This window comes from Orcinus orca, chromosome 9 (genome assembly GCF_937001465.1).
Source record: "Orcinus orca chromosome 9, mOrcOrc1.1, whole genome shotgun sequence".
Taxonomy (NCBI): domain Eukaryota; kingdom Metazoa; phylum Chordata; class Mammalia; order Artiodactyla; family Delphinidae; genus Orcinus; species Orcinus orca.
Window position 1 is genome coordinate 40,131,863 of NC_064567.1, and position 20,565 is coordinate 40,152,427.

The window sequence follows — 20,565 nt, forward strand, 5'->3', positions numbered from 1 at the left end:
AAAGAGAAGTGAGATATGGTTACTGGAATTTAGAACTGGGGAAATAAACTAAAGTAAATAGGAAGCCAGCTGGAATTAAATTGTAATTGCGGAGAATTATCAGTAGATTCTAAAATCACTGGGTAAAAGATTCTTCTGGAATAGGCTACTTGTACAGTGTAAAATATCCTCCCACAGATTTCTTATTAGTTGTCAAAGGAAAATGTACTTTTTCACCGCCCTAATCTAGCTGGTGGTGACAACCTTCCCAAGAGTGGCACAGACTGACCATGCATATATGATGTGATGCAGCATCAAGCACCCGTATCACCCATGAAGTGTTCATGCCAGAAATGTTTAACCTGAAGCTCATCACACCTAACGCCTACAGAAGCACAAAGGATAGAGGGATAAATAAAATGAAACCATAGGTAACAGGCAAATCCAGAGTGTTTGCTGTTCTATAAGAGGACTTGCCTGTACCTTATACATTATTAGTAATAGTAATTAGTAATAGTTCTAGATAGAAGGGAGGATTTCACCTCCTAATACTGTAGGCCTTAGATAAAGTTAATTGACAAGTTATAACTCAGATGACTAAAGAAGAAACTCCAGATAGATCTTTAGACCCAGTGCTTAATAAGCAAAAAATTGGAGGTTAAGGCCAGGGTTTCATGCTATAGCATTTGTAAAATATAAGTACACATGTTAACTAAACTATTAAATATGTATAGTTTTCATTCAACATGAGTTCAGTCATTTTCAACTTGTCCTTTTGTTGTTGTCCTTATAGAGTCTCACATAAAAGATGTCTCTTCAGAGATGAAAGATGTCTCTTGTAGCTTTTTACAAGAACTTGGTAGACCCCACTTCATTCCAGTAGACAAGATTCTAAGGCTCAAGGAGAGCACCTTACAGGAGAAATCTATTAATTCAGTGGAATCGGCCCAAGTATTCTGCATCAGCTGGCCAATACAAGTAAATCTAAGTCCCTGCCAGCTTTCGATAAAATAACTCAGGACTGCTCCCTCCAAAAAACATAATTTTGTCCCTTACGTTTTATTTTGAAAAATTTCAAGCATACAGAAAATTTGAAAGGCTATTTAAATAAATGCCTTTGTACCCTCCTTGTATGTTCAAGAATTGTTAACATTTTGCCCAATTTCATTTATATATATATATATATATATATATATATGTTAAGACATTCTCCTCCATAAGCCCAATACTATTTTTATACACAAGAAAGTGAAAAATACCATATCATCTACTATACAGTGACTAAATTCCCCAATTGTCCCAATAGTACATTTTACAGCTTTCCCCAGTGAATTAGGATCTAATCAAAACTTACTCATTGTATTGTTTATGTGTGATTAACATTTTTTATCTCTTATAGTCTGGAATAATCTCTTTATTTTTTCCTCACTGTTTTTTTTTTCTTTCTTTTTTAAATCTTCATGACATTGACATTTTGAAGAATCCAGGTAAGCCCTCCTGTTCATGAGGAGTGGGAAAGCTTGGCTGCATGGGGGCCAGAGCATGGGGAACTGAGTGCCAGGGCTTTGGAAACCACAGCAAGCAAGATCTCCATGCGTGGCAGAATGACCTGCAACGCCGGCAGACTTGTCAGCCCTCATCACGGAGGCTCCAACATGAAGAAGCCACAGACCAAAAGACCTCTTTGGGGGTCACCCATAAACATTCTCATCCACTCATATGATCGTGGAGGGGGTGATGGACCTATACAATCAACTGAGATTGGATCTCCAGCCAACTCAGTAAGTGGGTGCTAAATTAGAGTGAAGTGATTTGGAAAATTAAGGGAGGTTTGTGTTGAAGATGGTAGCCTGAACACTTGGGTTTTCTCACCTTTGTCCAAAAATCCCATTGAAATAACAGTAAAGGTATACAAAAGGGGATCAATAGGTAACCACAGAGAGAACAGAATGGGGGAACAGAGGCCAGAGTTTTGATGAAATTATGTAGCATGGAAGGTGGACTAGATCTTCGTGATCATCTATCAGAGTGGAGGGAGCTGTTACTTAGAAGAGACACAGGGGAAGGATGATACAAAGACATAGGGGCAGATCTGTCCAGCAAACCTTATGCTGGCTCAGAGGCTGCAGGCACTGGGAGCAAGAATGGACTACGGAGCAGTAATCAAGGAATTTAATTAAGCAATAATCAAGGACTGAGTACAGAACAGCTGGGTCAGTGGGACCCACCTATATTTAGAGGGTGACCAGCATCAATACTGTTTACCACTTAGTTAAAAATGGAGAGCTACTGTCTGAAGAAACTAAAAGATATGCCTGAAAATACCTACACATATACTATCCGTGTTCACAGATATAAATATTAGGAAATATAAACTGATAATCTGTGATCACTGGACTATCAAAGAAAACCATCAGTCCCAGAGACAAGAACCAAGGTGAACAAACAGAAAAAATGAACCTCAAATTAACAGATAATTCTGGAAACAGAGAATTTATAAACAAAACAAAACAGTTTTTAATTAGAATCTTCGAAGAGGTTCGAGAAGACATGTCCTTAAAAAAGGAATTGGCTGCTATGAAAAACGGAACAATCAGAAATATTAAAAAAAAAAAAAAAATGATGGCTGATACTAAAAGAATTCACTAAAGGGGTCAGAGGATAAAGTCAGGAATCTTCTAGAAAAGCACAGAGCAAAAAAAGGGAAGAAATGTAGGAGATAAGGAGATGTGATACAGAAGGTCCAACAATGATTTAGATAGAACTTCCAGAAAAGAGAATATAAAAAATGAGATGAAAATGAAGAAAATACAGAAAGAAATCTCCTGAGGTTGAAAGGGACAAGTCTTCGTTTGAAAGGCTTATGTAGTGCCAAGAGGAAACAGTGATAAAATACCCTCACCCATTTCCATCCTGACAACAGTTCAGAATGTCAAGGATAAAGAGAAGATTCTAAGTGCTTCTAGAAATGAAAACACATACACATAGGCACACACACTGGTACATGAGGCAAACCACAAAAGAAGAAGATGGTTTTGACCTCTGACTTCTTATCAGCTGGAAGACAGGAAGCCATGTTTTTAAGAGTTCTGATGGCTACTAATCTGCCAATCAAATGTAACTGCAAAGTAAGGATAGTCTCAGACATGAAGGTTCTCAGAAATGTTGGCCTTCCATTCACACTTTCTAAAAAAACAATTTTGGTTATGTATTTCAGTGAAAAAAAAAGAGTCTTAGAAAGCAGAAGACAAGGTATTCGAGAAATGGGGGACATAACGAGAGGGTAATGGAAAGAAATTCTAGGAAAACAGTGAGGGAGTAGGCGACAATGGGACAGAAAATCTGAAGGCTCTGTGGAGAATGTCTTCAAGAGTAAAGTGGATTCCATGTGTAAGGACATGGAAGACTTTAATATGTTTTGGCAATTTCAGACTCCAAGGAGGGAAAAAACCATAAAGTCACTATGCCTCCATGAAGTAAGTTAAAATATACCCAAATTGTGGACAACTGACAGACTTTAGAAGAGAGAATCTGTTCAGTCTTGACTCCTGACACATTCTTCTTCAGGGGTGACTGGTTTAATGACATACGATTATATTCCTTCTCTTTCAGTGCAGTCATGCTATTTGCCTCTGCCATGTGTAATAACATATAATAGTGTAAACTCTGCTTTAAAATTTTTAGAATCAACTAATAGACAATATATAAAGAAACTTTCATTATAGTGTCAGGAAAGAAGGTAGCAGAATATAAATGTAATAAACACTGAAAATGTAAAACTAGTATTAAGTTTGGAAATATAATGTCATAATTACACACATCTAGTCCTCCTCTAGTCCCAACCCCCTGGGGCTAAAAAGAAGAGTTTTTAGCCACACCAGAAAAGGAAGGAAGGAAGGAAAAGAGGGAGGGAGGGAGGGAAGGAAGGAGAAAGAAAGGCCACCAGAGTTTTGGAGAGTAGACTGGATCAGATATAGCGAAAATTAACATGGGAGGAAACCTCAGCTGATCTCTTTTTGGCTCTAGAGCTGGGATGGCCTTGAAGAGATGCTCTGAACTGGGCAAGGGAGGGCAATTCAGGGAAAGGTACTCAGGCATGAGGTATCAACACCGATATTCTCAGCAGCCTGGGGGGATCAGGGACAGGGTGGTGATTCCACAACTGAGCACCTTGGTCCTGAGGTGGGGGTGGAGGATAGAAAGGAAAGGGGAAGGGGTTTGTGTGGTGCACACAGCATCCACTAGAGGTAATTATAAAAAGTGTCGATTAGAGAATCTGGAAATTAAAATTTTGATCATCAAAAACAAACAAAAAACTAAAATAAATTAAAGGTAAGAATGGACAAGGCTAAAGAGTGAATTAACGAGCTGGAAGACAGAGCCAGTGTACTCTCCTAGAGGACAGTATAAAGACTCATAGGATGAAAAGAATGAGAGAAAGTGAAGTGACATGAATGATAATATCAGAAGGTCTGTGTCAATAAATAAAACACTATCATCAATAAAACACCAAAATGTGATGTTATAATCAGAAAGAAGAAGAACTGAGAAAGAAGGGGTAAGCCAAAGTTTTAGAAATCTTTCATAGAAAGGAATAAATAAGATACTGTATGAAATTGATAAACCAAGAGATAATAGTATAGACAATTAGAACCATGGCACTAATCACCTAAATAATTAAAAACAGAAATGATTAAGTGTGTTGACCTCTAGGGACCAGGACTGGAAATGGCGGGGGTAGCGGGGAGAGAGTTTTACTTTTCATTTACTATTTTATATTTTAAAAAAACATTTGACATATATTTCTTTAAAAATTTTTTTAAAGAAAAAATAAAGATTATTGTACTTCCACCTGACCATTATAGAAGAGGTTAATAGCCATTACTAGTGCAGAGTGGTTAACATTCATCTTGGCTAAATTTACTGAGTACTTACTATACGCTAGGCATTGCTTAAGAGAAGTATCATCATATAATCAACTCCATATTATAGGCTCAGAGAAAAATACAATAATTTGTTCAAGGTCACATGGCTATTAAGAAGTAGAGCTGGGATTCCTTTCCATATCTATAAACTCCACAAGCCTGGACATTTGAACACTTTGCAGATTTTGCTCTGATGAGACTGGTGGGTCAATCCTCTTGTCAGTGTTTACTGTAACACTGTAGGGATTCCTTGAGTTATTGATCAATGCAATTTCTTTGGCCATTATTCTTTGGGCAAGGGGAGGTAGAGAGTGGATATAGATCTGAAAGTCTTGATAAATGCCCTGCTAAACACAAATCCAAACAGGAGAATGCATTTGGTTACTGGATGACTTGGCAGTCCATGGAGATATTTTTTGTTTAAAAATAGGGTGGGATGGCTAGAGCAGAGGGAGCTGGTGCAGGGAGTAAAGTTTACATGTTTTGATGGGTGTCCTCCACCACTGGACAATTTATAATTACTATGAAATGAGGCTCTGCTGGGCATGAACCCAGAGTAATGGTGTCACAGAAATGGTCAGTAGCCAAACAAGAGTAGAGTCATCCCTTTCATCATTTCTCGAGCCCGTCCTTAACCTGGGGTCAAGTGTTGCAGGTAGTACCATGTTGCACACAGGGTTACAAGAAGGCCAACCAAGTTCAGTGTTTGGTTGGGCCGAGGCAGCAAGGCAAAAGCAAATCGTTTGTTTGTGGGCCTCTACAACTAGGATGACCGACCATCTGTTCTACGGGCCCTCTGCTTCCTTTGTAACATTTCCGTTTCTCCAGTTCTCCCCAGGCCCTTGGTTTTGGTGACTTAGGCTCCATCTTCTCTAGCCTTAGCTTCCTGCAATAACTCCCTATCGGTTCTTCCCACGTGCCTTTTTGTCTCCCCTCTAATCCCTTCTCTATTTGGTAGGATGAACCTTTAAAATAAAAAACCAACCATGATAGTCTCTTGCTTAAAATATTCCACTTGGAAAACAAAACAAAACAAAAGAATCCCAAACAAAAAACTTTTCAGTGCCTTCCCATTATCCTTAATATATTCAGTATGACTGCCAAGGGCTTCCAAATTTTGGCTTTTGCCCCGTGCTCTTAGATTCAATTTTGATATTCTCACACTTTAACCAAATTGACTTTTTTAAGGTTCTGCCTGCACTATGATTCCTATAGACCTTTGTGCAAACTGCTTTTTTTGATCTAGAACCCCTCCCCATTACCCAGCCCACCGCCTTCCCCCACTGTCCTGGCTAACGTATACTCACTCATCCTTCAGGTTCCAACTCTAGCAGAGCTTCCCAGGGAGACTTACAGGTGATGGTAGCATCCCTGCCTCCACATGGTACTTCAATATTTGGTTATTACTATGTTCTTCTACTACATTCTGTCTTCTTAACTAGGTTGGAAGTGCCAGGAGGGGCCCCCCATGCTTCTCATGCTCACCATTGTAGCCTCCCTTCCTCCCACGGTAGCTCACATTTAAGGCCTTCAGTGCACATTGAATTAAGGAATGATGGAGAGAAGGAAGGCCCTGGCATACAGACCCCCTTGTCACTCTGCTTGTCCCAGGGCTGACCCCAGTGGCTCTGGACTGCAGGTGTCTGCCTGCTACCCAGACATTGTTATCTCTGGTATAGCAGCTTCCTGGAGCTGAGGTCACTCTCTCTACCCCCAGAGCTGTTTCAAGACTGGAGTCAACCCATCGTGAGCCTGATTCTAAGACAGGAAAAGAGAATAGATTTTTCAAGCTACAGATCAAGGAAGTTGAAGCTGATTTGAGGCAAAATTCTGAAGCAAATTATGAAATGTATTATTAAATGCACAGGGCTTATTTGCACTTCAGTAAGTGTTTTTTAAAAATGAATTAGAAATGAATATTTGTGAATGCTTAGGAAGGAAAGAGTTGATCAACATGAGTCATCATTGATTAAAAATATAACAGGCCATTTTTGCAATTTGGGGTTTCATGGTGACATTTGGGTACTCATCCCTCCTCTCTTGGAGTTCTGTAAACACAAGGAAGAATAAAGATGTTGGAAACACAGGATCGAGTTATTAAATCTGGGAAATTTGCCCAAATACCTCTCTATCCAACAACAGTGCAAAGCTGTCTTGTAAGCATGGTTGCGGGAAGCAGTTTAGACCTCAGGCTTCAGGGAATTTTGTTCTTTAGCCAGCTCTCTCTGCCGTGCTTCCTTTTCTCCTATAGCCATCTTGAGACTGAGATGGGTGGTCCTATAGGGGAGATCCTGAATCCACTTCCCCAACCATTTGAGATGTAGATGAGGCCGGCCCAACTGCAGAGGGCCTAGCCCTGCCCTGGTGGACTTACTGCAAGTGATGAGCTGCCCTTGGGTCCTGATCCTTATTATAATGGCCACCCTCTCTACCACAGCATGACCTGTGGGATTGAACAGCCCAGTCTCTGACCAGGAGCTGAAATAAAATCAGAGTCGTGATACCAGCTCTTTCCCTGCCCTATGGGTAGAAACTGATGCGTGGGAAAAGGGAGGAGATGTTGCTCTTATTTACTGATTAGAGGCCTGTTATAGATAATAGCTAAGCTAACATTTAGTGAGTGCTTCTATGTGCCAAGCCCTGTTCTAAGAGCTTTACTGTATCAACTCATTTAATCCTCACTCAACCCTCCCAGGTAGGTATAGTTTTAGTCCATAAGTTAAGTCACTTGCATAGGGTAATGCAGCCAGTAAATGGCAATGCTGGAATTTATATCCAACAACCAAGTCCAGAGATGGAGCCCTTCTACATGTTACCACCACACTGCCCGCTCTACAAAAGTGCCCACTGCAGACCACCAGCTAGCCCAGGGTGAAGGTGGATTTCTCTAAGGCATTTGACACATCTAATATGTCTTTATGAATACAATAGAAAAATAAGACTTGGTAATGGCACAGTTAAGAAGGTCATTAGTAACTGAATGAACCAGTGAACTCAAAGAATGCTGATCCCCACCATGGTGGAGGGAGCTTCTTAGTAGGGTGTCATCCAGGACCCTAGTGTTCTAACCTAACCTGCAGACATGGGGAGACACTGGATGCCTGAATCAAGTCCAAAGAGACTTAGAGAAGGTGGACCAGAAACTGGTTTCCAAGACTAACCTCATAAGCATGGACATGGCCTAATCGTAACACAGCAAAGAATTTCCAGTCTTCCCCTTGCACTGGGATTAACAGTGAGATGTATCTGAAAAATAATTGACAAGAGCTTATAAATAGTTTTTAATGGTTAGTTAGTTAGCTAGTTAATTTATATGACAACTAACTTTTTTAAAAGGCAGAGACAGGTGTCCTTTAAAAAATGGTGAAAGAGATTTGAAGCCATATCACATGAAAAGGAGTTAGAGTAGCTGACAATGTTTAATCCTCGGAAGAGAAAGTTTAGGTAGAATTCTAGGGCTATCTTCAAAGATCTGAAAGATTATCTCTTGCAGGAAGGATGTGACTTACTCTGTGTTAACTGCAGAGGGCAGAGCTGGGACCAAAGGTTACAGGGAGGTGGATTTGTCTAATTGCTGTGCAAAGTTCCCTGTCTACCCTTGGAACAATTATGACACCTAACATTTACCGAGTATTCATGGAGTCTGCACTAAAATAAAGGTCTTTATGTGCCTTAGCTAGAAAGTTGTGGATAAGATTCATACTTATCACTATAAAAGTGTCTCATCATCATTAGTAAAGGCTCCATTTACTGACTGCTTATTAAATTACCTCATTTGATAGCTGCCCTGTTGACTGTTATTATTGTATCATTACTGTTTTACAGATGAAGAAATAAAGAAGTGAAATTACTTTCCTGGAATCATACTGTTTTAAGTTATTAGTTTATAATGATCTGGACCCGAATATTCCAGCTACTAATACTGCCTCCTGGGGTTATGCATGTAATAAGGGATCAGATCAGGGCAGTTCATTAGAAATATAATATAAGCCGCTAATGAGAACCATGTGTATAGTCCTACTTTTCCTAGTAGTCGTGTTAAAAATGTAAAAACAAACCAGTGAAATTATTTTTAGTGTATATAATATACATTTTATATCTTAACCCAACTGAGTCATCACATCTAAACTATCATCATTTGTTGGAATGATGTAATCAACATTAAAATTATTAACGAGCTATTTTACATTCTGTTTTTCACACGAAGTCTAGTGTCTATTTTACACTTAACAGAACATCTCAGCATTAGCCACATTTCAAGCGTTCAATAGCTACTTGGAACTCTTGGCTGCTAATGGACAGTTGGCACATGGTTAAAATTTAAGTCTCCTTGGGGGGCTAGGGGGTGGGATTGAAACTTAAAGAACAGGTTTGCTTCCACCTTACATTCTAATGCATCCCTGTCCCCGACTTACCTCCTTTGTCATTTTGCAGGGAATGTATAGCAACTGCCTTTGCCTTTTCTGGTAGAGCCAGCGTAGATATTTCTGAATTCGGAGAGGACAGGTGTTTCTCCTGCAACCTTCCAACAACTGTCATTTCCCTCCTGGCAGCTACTCGGAGTTAACGTGTTTGATTTCTGCTTTGAAAAGGACTGAAGTAGGTTGTATGAATCAAATAATGTACCCTAAATACCAAATTGGGAGTAGAACGTTTTGCTTTATGCAAAGTTATGCAAAATTAGGGAGTCCCTGGCTTAATTGATGAGAAATAAATCCTTTGGTCGGTAAATGCACAGGTGACTGAGGAGGAGGAAACGTTCTCTTGTTACTTTTGTCGCGCCGTCCAAGGGTCGAGGCAGAACGTCAAAACAAACACATCAGCCTCTTCAGGTAGCTTTAAAACAGCCCACCGAAGTTTGTCCTCAAAATTCCAAACCAGTTGCCCAAATTGAAGGCTTATAAAAAGATACCGCGTACTCTCGGCCTCCCGGAGGTGGCGCTATGAGAGTGACGGAGTTAGTGCCTGCAAAACGCCGCGTGTGAGCTCATTCGAGAAGTCATGCTCTGCACACATATTATTTATAGCAGAACTGAGGCGTACACGGTGTTTGACATTTTCTTCTTTTTAAGTAGGGGGACTTCAAAAAGTCGTGGGCACCCCCATCCCCCAGGCAAAGTGCAGTGGGCCGGCGTCAGGGCGCCGGCTGGAGGCGAACGCGCCAACCACGCGTGTCCGGGCGCAGGTGCGGGGGGCGACGGCGGCCACTCCGCAGCGTCCGCTCGGGAGGAGATTTCGCGGCTAATCTCGGGATGCCTTGCAGATGCAAAATGTGTCTCTGGCCAGCAGGAGGAAGGAAGAGGAAGTGAGAGCAGCGGCCGCCGGCGGCGCAGCTGCCGGCCGACCCGGAGTGTAAGTGCGTGTGCTCTGGCGAGCGCGAACCGGCGAGGATGGGCAAGGGATAGAGGCAGAGCCACTCACACCGCCGGGGCCCCGAGTTGGGCGACAGACCCTCCGGTCCCCCTTCAGTGGTCGCGGGGTCGCCAGAGCTCTGATTGCTGGGAACCCTCGCCGCCGCCGCCGCCGCCGCCGTCCTGCGACCCCGGGCAGGTTCGTAAAGTTTCCTGGGCTGGCGCGGCGCCCTGACTCGCTGACCTCAGCGCAGCCGGGGAGGGAGCTGGGGCAAGGAGGAGGCGTCTTGCGCGGGGGGACTCTGGGCGCCGCGGAGACACTTTTGTTTTCTCCCTGGGGGCGTCGCGGCGCAGGCGGGGGGTGGCCGCCGGGGTGAAGGCTGCGGGCGCGTGGGGCACTCTGCCCCAGTTGGGAAAGTCAGGGCGGAGGGGGCGGCGGGAGGGCGAGTGGGAGCGGAGGAAGGGGCGCAGAGGAGGGAGCGCAGGGCCAGTGGCCAGGGAACCCGCAGAGATGTTTCGGTCAGGGCGGGCTGGAGGGGGCTGACTGAGGGTTGGGCTGCTGGCGCCGGGGGGCTGGGGACAGGGAGCGTGTGGAATTGTGGGCTTGGAGACCCGAGAGGCTGCGCGGGAGAAGGGACTGGCAGCTAGGACTCCCGGCTTTTCTCAGGCACTCGCAGATGGAAGGGAATCCCCCGGCGAACGCGCTCCTGGGAGGGGGCGGTGATGGTCTAGAGGCGTGGAGGGCCGGGAGGGACGCGACGGGGCGGTTGGGGCAGCTGGGAGCCCCGGGCGACTGTTAGTAAATACCCGCCTCCCGGGGACACGCCGAAGTCCCCCCTGGGACCGGGAAAGGAGGTGGGGGGCTTCGATGGGTGATCCCTGCCTCAGAGAGGGGGCGCACCGGGTGCGCCTGAAGAGAAGGAAGGCAGCCGAGCTTCGGGGGCCCTGGAATCCGAGCAGAGAGGGGCGGCCGAGATCGCAAGAGTAGCTTTGAGGAAGAGGAAATACAGAACTCAGCCGGCCCGGGGGTGCGCGCGTGCGTTTGGGATTGGGAAGTTCGTGTGGTGCCGCGGGCGCGCGCGAGGGCGGCGAGCGTGTGTGTGTGTGTGTGTGTGTGTGTGTGCGTGTGCGTGTGCGTGTGCGTGTGTGTGTGTGTGTGTGTATGTGTGTCTGTGTGTGACCGCGAGGGGCTCCGGAGCCGAGTGACCCTCTGCCACCTAGGGGCTGTTTGAAATTGGCTGCTCAGGGCAGGGGTTGCTGGCGGCGGGACCTGCGTTGACCTAAAGCCTAGCGCTTGGCCCCCGGTAGTGACCCTGCTCTGCGGGCCTCTGGACAGCTCCGGGGACTCGCGGGGCATATTTCGTGATGTCCAGTGCCTCAGACGTAGGGCCTGCTAACACCACTGGCCATAAATGATGCGGATCTGGTTCGTTATATTTAAGATTTCAGAGAACCTCTGGCAAGGGTTTCTGCCTCTGGAGGCAGAGGCCACAGGCTCCTCGTTTACGGCTGCCAGTGACTTGGGGGTGGTGTGTGGGGCAGTGGAAGAATTTCTGAGTTGTTGTTCTTGGGGTTTTTTGTCTATAAAAAAAAATAAAAGTACATAAAAGTTACTGTCTAACCCTAACCCTAACCGAACTAGTAAATAAAAGTAATTAATGACCCGTATTTATATATCAACTTTACAGAACTGGGCACTGTGAGTTAGAAGGTCAGATCCCCTGCTGTCAAGTAGCAGACTTTTCTTCCTTACAGCTGACCTTCTGAACCCGCTCTTTACTATGGTACATTTCCTATCTCTTAAGGGCTGTGGTTAAAGGTTCATGTTAATTTCTTACCACACTTATTACTCACTTTTGTTTGTTTTTAATTAGATGGATTGTACCTCCTCTGGGGAAATTGTGAGGGAATGACCTAGAGTGTTGGGACTCTGCAGGGTGGATGGTGTGAGGAGGGAAGGGAACTAGGGAAGAAGCTTGGTAGGTGTCAGGGAGGGGGTTGCTGGGAGGCTGGCCCAGACCTGGGTGGAATTCAGGACCTGGAGCAGTTACTGGGTTACAGGATGGGTGGTCCTATTGATGGCCTTATCCCCCTTTTCCCCCCCTTTCCCGTGTCTCATCTCTCTGCCTTTGTTGACTACAGACAGCTACTCTGACTGCCTTACATTCTTCTTTTTCACCAAGTTCTCTCATGAGGGCCTTGGCACGTGTTATTCCTTTTGCGCAAGGAGCCTCTCCCCACAGTGCCCAGTTGGCTCACTCTGTTGCTTCCTTCAGGTCTCTGCCCAGTTGTCAGTTTGCAGAGGACTTCCCTGACTGCCTCATATAAAATAGCAACCAGCCACTCCCTGGTCCTTTTAAGTCACTTAATTTTCCCTCTTAGCACTTTTTACCCTCTGGCATTATATATTCACTTGTTTGTTTGATTATTGTTTGTCTCTCCCCTTAGAATGGAAGATCCACGAGGGCAGGAGCCTTGTCTTGTTTACAGGTCCAGAACTTAGACTGGTTCCCACGTAGTAGGTGCTCAAGAAATACTTGTTGACTAAGATACGCCTTTATGGTAGAGGCTCACCAGGGAAATACACCACAAAAACAAAATACTGCAGCATCAGCGGCAAGTAAGAAGCCCAGGTAACGGGCTTTTGCTTTTTCTCCTCTGTCCTCTCCCCATGCCCAGCTACACTTCTTGCAGATCCCTTTCTACCTTGAGTAAACTCCTCCCCTTAGAATTTCAGCCTGAAGAAAGGAACAGAGAGGTGATTTCCTTGGGGGAGTGGAAAACCAGAACAGTTTATTAATAACACATAACTGCTTCAGATCTGCTGTCTGTGTCATCACTCTCCTTGGAGAATGTCTTTTAAAAGTGTGTGGTACTTTAGCCAAAGAAAGACTCCCCTGGGAAGAAGAGAATTACTGTGAGTGGAGTGAAGTCAGAGACATCCACTGTATCCCACTCCACTCCCCCAGCAGATGGGAGACAAGGAGAGGAGAGGAGTAAGGGAAGAAGGAGAGGGAGACAGAAAGGGGCTGGGTGGCAGGTGCTGGGGAGAAGAGAGATGAGAAATGCCCAGGAGAAGCAAAATGAAAGAGAGAAAATGGATGAGGGGTTTCTACAGTGCTGCTAAATCGTAAGCCTTTATTAAATTGAGATAGGGCAATATTTGAGTGTTTTAAAGTAATATACCCCTTTGGATGTTGGGTGTGAACGGGTAGGGAAAGGTGGAGGAAGGGAGTGCTTTGAAGCCTTGCAGAGAGGATGTGGCTAGGGGTGTGCCAAGGGGCTCTGAGCACACACTTTGCTGACATTATTATCTTTCTTAACACTGAAGGTTTAGAGGTAATCATTCCTACGGAGGATGTTTCCTGTCCGGAGCTAAGACAGTGGGTACCCTTAAGGTTTGTAACTGAAGCCTGCAACCACTTTTCAATGCCTGAAACTATCCAAGTGGGTAGTTTGATTTATAAGACATTCATTTTGTTGAACTTAGAAAAGGTGGGGAATTACTAAACCCTCTCTCCATCACAAAGCCTCAAGTGTTTGCTGCTAATTGTGCAACTCCAGTTCTGCTTCTTCTAATTAACTAGTCTCGCGTTTTTGAAGCTTAGCGTTACAACTAGGAATGGATCATAATATCAATTTATTAGGTCTGGACCAGCAGTTGAAAACATGAAATAGAAGAGAGTACAATAGAAAATTGAGTGTTTTACAAAACGGACACCAAATCTTAATGTCAAATGTATCACTTAATGTGGGTCATGATGAAAAAAGTCTGCTTTAATAATTCTGGAGGCCCTAGGAATGTACATTTTAAACCATTTACCAGGGATTCTGATGAAAGTGGTTCATAGAGCCATACTTTAAAAAACACTTAGCTCCCCGCCCCCCAAAATGCTATTGGTTTAATCTCCTGCAAGAGATGCTGTTTCCAAATGTTGAATCAGATGCAGTAAAAGCATCTACTGTTTATAGAACTTGATGGTCTGCTAGGCCCCGAGGCTGACGTCCTGGCAAAGCTGGAGAGCCAAGTGTATGTATTTCACTTTAGTGATATGGAGAGACAGTAGATTATCTGTAATAACTCTTTAAGTTAGAATAAAACGAGTGAAAATACTCTTTTCTGGACAAGTTTTAGTTTAAGCTTTTGAGATCTTTAAGTTTTTGAGGTCTTTGGAACCTTACTTCACTGAACTTTTCCTTTCATATTTTATGCCTCACGGTCCCCATATGCATGCTTTTAATTACTTTCAGAGGTTTGCAAAGACAGAAGTAATCTCTTCTGGTGGCAGCCACACTGCTGTGATACACAATCAGATTAAGCTTCTTAGTTGACCAGGGCTTGGGACTGGCTAACCAAAGAAGAAAAAGGCTGAGAACTTCAGCACTGTCCAAAATATCAGGATTTTGAAGACCAGCCATCCAGGGTACAGAGTGTGGCTCCCATGAAATGTGTGTGGCCCGTGAAAGCCTTTGAATACGCCAAGCACAGCATTTTTAGGTACAACAAAGCCAGCCTGCAAGCACAATGCAACACTGGTTGCAGTTTTCGGTTCCCTGGATAATTTAGGTTGTCTGAGTGTCAACAATTGGAACTTATAGATCGTAGCCAGAACTGAAGCTCTCAAATCACGCTTTTGATCCATGATTAATTTAACTTGTGACTTAGTACTATGCTTTCTAAGCTTTCACAGGATAAGTACAGGTCTGTCTGAGCAGATTTTGGTCACTGGCCTAAGATGGGGTGAACAGCCAAGTATTGTGTAGGAATCCATGCAGGAGGAGGGATGCTAGCTCATCAAACAGAATTAACCACAGCAACAACCTGGCCTAGTGCTGAGTGGAGAAATTAGTCACATGTATAAATAGAATGAGATGATGAGTCTCAGTCAGTGTTCTAGGCCCCCGCAAACACTGATTTCCAGAATCTGAGCAGGATTATTATTGGAACCTCCATTTTAGGAACTGAGGCTACAGTTTTGACTATTTTCGTTCTAACAGTTAATACGGGGAGCAAAACTTCCCTCAGTAGAAAACACCGGAAAACGTCCGTACTAATTGCTGGGCTCCAGGACTGCTATGGGTTGGGTGGGTCGTACTTGCCGGATAAGGAGCAGTGGTTTGAGGGCGGCAGGACTGAGTAAGCCCTGACTGAGCGTTGCCCCAGGGGGCTTGAAGTCACAGGATCCATGCAACATTTTCCTCCTTGTGCTGACAGCTGACATGCTTCCTCCTGGAATGCTGTTTGTGAAATGGTGGGGATGAACTGGTGTAGTATTCATATCCCATCTTATAGAAGTGGCTTGGAGAAGTGAAATGTCACTAGTGTATTTGGAGAGTAGATCTGAGCCTACACCCACCTCTTCTGACTCTTTTTACCCTGTTGTTTCTTGCCCGTGCCCCATGACGCCTGTGTTGAATACTTATTCTTCTTGTTGGTTCTCCTGGACTAGCCTGGTCTGAGGCCAGGATCCCCACATTGAGCTATGCTTCGGCCCTCCCAGGGGGCCCTTCACTCCTGTATGCTGGTAGAAATTCCCTGGGATCTGATGGTTGTGCCCTGGGTTACCGTGGCACCTAGGGATGTGTCTGCCACCACCGAGGCCAAGTTTTTCAGTGCCTCCCTTTGGATATCCCATTCTAAAGCTGACCTCTTTAGTCCTGGGAGTCAGAGATCCTTCTCTCAGGGACAGCATGCCCATCAGCGTGCTCATGATATTGACGCGTATAAGCCAGAATGCAATTCATTAATCAAAAATGAGAATGATGTTTGCCGAGGGGAATAGACACATATTCTTTAGCCAGCATATTTTTTTCCTCTGTGGATGAGTCATGGTGAAAGCAAAAGCATGGAACCACTTGGGGGGGTGGGGGGGACCAATTTGGGGGAGGGAATACGTTTAACAGAGTAATTTCCAGCTAGTCATATTTTTTGCTGTTTCTCCTGCCCCATGTATTAATACCAACTAAGTGAACCAGAGACTGGAGTTCTTAACCAGGATGGTTTCTCCCTTGGGTGATGCTGAGGCTACTGATTCTCTTCTTTTGCTTCCTGCAGGCTGTTGCCCATTCTACGTTGACCATTTATATCAGGCAGTCTCAACCTTGGCACTGTTGACATTGATTATCCAGAGGCTGGATAATCCTTTGTCGAGGCGGGGGGGTGCCCTGTGCATTGTAGGAAGTTTACTAGCTTCTCTGGCTTCTACCCACCAGATGCCAGTAACAGCACCCAGTCGCGATAACCAAATATGTCTCCAGACGTTGCCAATTGCTAACCTCCTTCTCCTAGTAAGAACCACAGTTTTTTGTGTTTTTTTTTGTGGTACGCGGGCCTCCCACTGTTGTGGCCTCTGCCGTTGCGGAGCACAGGCTCCAGATGCGCAGGGCCAGCGGCCATGGCTCACGGGCCCAGCCGCTCTGCGGCATGTGGGATCCTCCCGGACCGGGGCACGAACCCGTGTCCCCTGCATCGGCAGGCGAACTCTCAACCACTGCGCCACCAGGGAAGCCCCACAGTTTTGTTTTCTTGCGTAAATTAGTTCAACTGTGGGCTATCAGACATGCTAGGCTTTTGACAGCAGTTATAAGTGCCCCAGTTTTCTATTTACTGGTTATCCCTTTGCCCTAAGGTGGTTTATTCACAGATGGGTGGTCTCGTCCTTTATGTTCATTTATTTCCTCTACTTCTCCAAATTTCCTCTCTAGCTTCCTCTCCTCCTAAAATTGCAGTTGTCTCCCTAACCCAAATTGCTTTCAATTCTGAATTTCATGTGTATTTCTTCCTGGCACCCTCTGGTTGAAAAAAACTGTAGCTGGTGACTTTATGCCTCAGTTTCCTCACAGGGTCTTGAATTCTGGCCCCTGGTTACTGTGTTAGCTATAACATCCACGTAATGCGAATAAGATAAATGAAATGAGGGAGGTGGTCGCAAAGCTCAGCTGGGCTCGTTCAGAGGTCTCTGTCACCAGATTAAGGAAATGTCTGCTTGGGAATGAGTTAACAGGGTGAAATGCCTCCTCCGCTGGTAAAATACGCCTTGGCTAGTTGAGTAGTAATAAATATTGATGTTCCATTAGCATGACCAGGACATCGCTTTAAGGTATTGCTATATGTGGAGTCCTTTTCCACTCTGTCCATTAGATTTCTGTCCTCATCTTGCCACATTTGTTTTCTTATGTAATTATCTGTCAACCTGTTATTTACCTTCGCTGTCGGGCTGCTGTAGCAGAGTAGCATCTAGGGGCTTAAGGGATGGAGAGAGATTGTCCAGCCTGTGTACTAGCTTGTCTCCCCAAGGCAGTCGCCTTCTTATAAGTCACAGCCCTACAGTAAACCTCCACCCTTCCTTCCGCCCTTTGTGCCTTTTTTTTTTTTTTTTAGCTTGAGATTGCGTTTAGAAAGCCAGCGTTTTGTGCTGGGGGTTCTGTGGCTGAGCAGTCCTGGTTGAGCTATATTTTCCAGGCTGCTACACACAATTACCCTTAATTTCGAAGCATAGTGCATTTCAAAATAATTTTTTTTTCTGTTTTCGGGCTCTTTAATCCAGATGCAGAGCCACAGCTGGCTTTGCCCTTGCCCACCAGAAGGCATGTGGCTTGGGAGGTAGAACCAGTGGAGGGACTTTGGTTAGATTGCGTATTTTTGGCTGAGTGAAGAGTGAATTCCAATAACACTCAGTAAGGCTGATTTTTACTTGACTCCTGCCCACCCTCACCACTGCCCCACCCCATCATTTTCACAGCATTTTTATAGTGGAACATGTGACCTAGTTATTCCAACTGTGGGCCATTCATAGGAAGTGACCAAGTATTCAAAAATTTCGATTTGGGGGAATAGGACTGATCCTTTCATACACTAAATAGTAAGTGTGTACTGTGTATGTATGTGTACGTGTGAGAAAGACACCCCCCCACACACACACATATATCCATGTACCTCTCCCAATATTGAAAGGTCTTTAGGAGCAAAGAAACTATTATATCACCTGCTAAATCCTATTTTCTCCAGTGCTTATCACTTTTATAGCAAGTCAGTATAAATCACATTAAATCAAAACTTTTCTCAAGGAATGAATATATTTCCATCATCCTTAGACTTACTTTACTGCCAAGAAGTGAGTTCAACTCGTTAGAACTACTTTCTCAATTACTGTCCATTCTTTGAGAGTTTTGAGAAACATTTGCCTGGATTAATATGAGAGAAGCACAATAAAGATTTATTTATTAATTGTAGTATATTTTTAAAATGTGTGCCATATACTTAAATATGCATATAAATATTATTAAATTGAAATACTGTTGGGCTTACAGTACCCATCATAATACTTCACTCATTCATTCATTCATTCATTCTGCAGCCATTTTGATCGCATTTTATGTCCTGTAGTCAAGTCTCTTGCTGGTCATTATAAGACCTGCTTCATATGAGCAGTGTGGTGAGCGGGGCTGGAGGGGAAACAGATCCATTAATAGATAGCCATTATAGAGTGTGATAAATACGTGTTTACAATGTGTGCAGATCACAGAGGAAGGAGCTCACAATGAAGTGACTTTGAGAAGTATCTGGAAAGCTGAGTGTTAAAAGAAAGAACCTGGTAAGACCAGGGAATACAGCCATCAGGGTAGTGGGAGAATGTTTGAGAGAGGCCTTGTGTCAACTCTTCTGGGAGCTGGGCATTTGGATTGAGCGGAAAGGAGTGCTAAAGGATTTTAGGCAAGAAAAGACACAGTTGGAATTCAATAAGAAATCTAAGTCCCAAGGCCACATGGAAGATAGATGAGATGGTACAGCAGGAGGGAGGTGCCAAGGAAAGATGGAAGCTGTAAGCCCTTTCCTTCTAGGCCTACCCGAATAAACACACAATCTTGGTCAAATGAATAAATAAAGCAGTGTGTTTGCTGTGTAAATGCAACTCCATCTTCAAGTCTGAGTAGTGGGCCAAAACTCTTCCTTTAAAGAGACAACTTCCAGAGGTCCAACGCCCCCCCCCCCCCGGTTGGATTCAAGCCAAAAGGAAAGGATATTGTTGTTGATGAAAAAAAGATTTGCTGACTGAATGGATTTGGGGGAAAAAGGGAAAAGTCTTTGAGGTGTAAAGCTAAGTAAATACATACTTGTTGGTTGAGGATTCAAATTATCTTTTGGACTCTCTTGGCTGGTTGACTTGGTGTATGTTAATTACCTTTCTCAGCCTCAGTTTTTTTTTTTTTTTTAAGAAGATGTTGGGGGTAGGAGTTTATTAATTTATTTATATTTATTTTTGCTGTGTTGGGTCTTCGTTTCTGTGTGAGGGCTTTCTCTAGTTGTGGCAAGCGGGGGCCACTCTTCATCGCGGTGCGCGGGCCTCTCACTATCGCGGCCTCTCTTGTTGCGGAGCACAGGCTCCAGACGCGCAGGCTCAGTAGTTGTGGCTCATGGGCCTAGTTGCTCCGTGGCATGTGGGATCCTCCCAGACCAGGGCTCGAACGCATGTCCCCTGCATTAGCAGGCAGATTCTCAACCACTGCACCACCAGGGAAGCCCTCAGCCTCAGTTTTTACACCTTTCAAATGGGCGTACTATAAGTCCCTACCTCTTGGAGTTGCTGAGGTAATTAAATATAATAATAATTGTAAAGTAGGATACCCCGAAAGCATTGGTTTGGACTTGCTATTATTGTTGATGTTATTAGTACTAATTCAGTAGTTTTTATTCAAGTTTTTAATTCAAATATGTTGCTAAAATCATTTAAAGACGTACATTTATTACTTTATCTTCTTTAAGTGGCTTGGGGAATTCCTCCTAAAATCTTGACTAGACTATTAGGTTGATTTACGTATCTTTTCTTCAAGAATACAGCAGAAGTAAACTGCTGAAAAACAGGTCAGGTAAAATTACCATCGATGGTGAATTAAAAGAACTGACATAACAGATCATGTTAGCAATGTGGGATCCTCCAATAAAACCTCTTGTAAATGGATCTCTATCCCCCATTCATTGACAACTGACCTGGGATTTTACTGTTTTATTATTATTTTACTTTGGGTAGAGAGAATGGAGGTTGCTAATTGGGGGTCTTTCCCTTTCCTTGAATCCAGCCTTCTGGGGGCTGTTTGTACTTGTCCAGCGTGGATTGGAGCCCAGTGAGAAACTCCCAGTTTGTGAAACAGTAGTGGAGGAGCATTTGGCAGGACTTTAATTCGGTTGAACTGGGTTTCATATGATTATGTTGTTTGTTAAGGAGTTAGCTCAATGGTTCCAATAACGCTTTGTAAATGTCCCTTTCTGAATCATTTGGAACTTCCTGTGAGTAGGGGACAGTTCAAATGTT

The 20,565-nt window shown here is 44.0% G+C and overlaps 2 protein-coding genes and 1 long non-coding RNA gene across 7 annotated transcripts in view; 2 read left to right on the forward strand and 1 right to left on the reverse strand.

The window, feature by feature from the left end:
* The window catches only part of LOC117201346 (uncharacterized), a 30,682-nt gene extending 21,751 nt beyond the window's left edge, over nt 1-8,931 (forward strand). The window contains exon 3 of the long non-coding RNA XR_007479437.1: nt 1,460-8,931. This is a non-coding gene — a long non-coding RNA (uncharacterized LOC117201346). The remainder of the gene's footprint in view (nt 1-1,459) is intronic.
* The window catches only part of LOC101281825 (probable G-protein coupled receptor 141), a 186,816-nt gene extending 176,854 nt beyond the window's left edge, over nt 1-9,962 (reverse strand). Inside the window, exon 1 of the mRNA XM_033428269.2 lies at nt 9,320-9,962. The gene's annotated coding sequence lies outside the window, so the exon portion shown is untranslated. The remainder of the gene's footprint in view (nt 1-9,319) is intronic.
* A 158-nt stretch (nt 9,963-10,120) lies between these two features.
* The window catches only part of ELMO1 (engulfment and cell motility 1), a 549,020-nt gene continuing 538,575 nt past the window's right edge, over nt 10,121-20,565 (forward strand). For 2 of the 5 annotated variants that reach the window (XM_049715198.1, XM_049715203.1), the window contains exon 1: nt 10,315-10,454. The gene's annotated coding sequence lies outside the window, so the exon portion shown is untranslated. Of the gene's footprint in view, nt 10,257-10,314; nt 10,455-20,565 lie in introns of those variants that run through there. The other 3 variants (XM_049715202.1, XM_049715199.1, XM_049715200.1) reach the window with 3 other exon arrangements.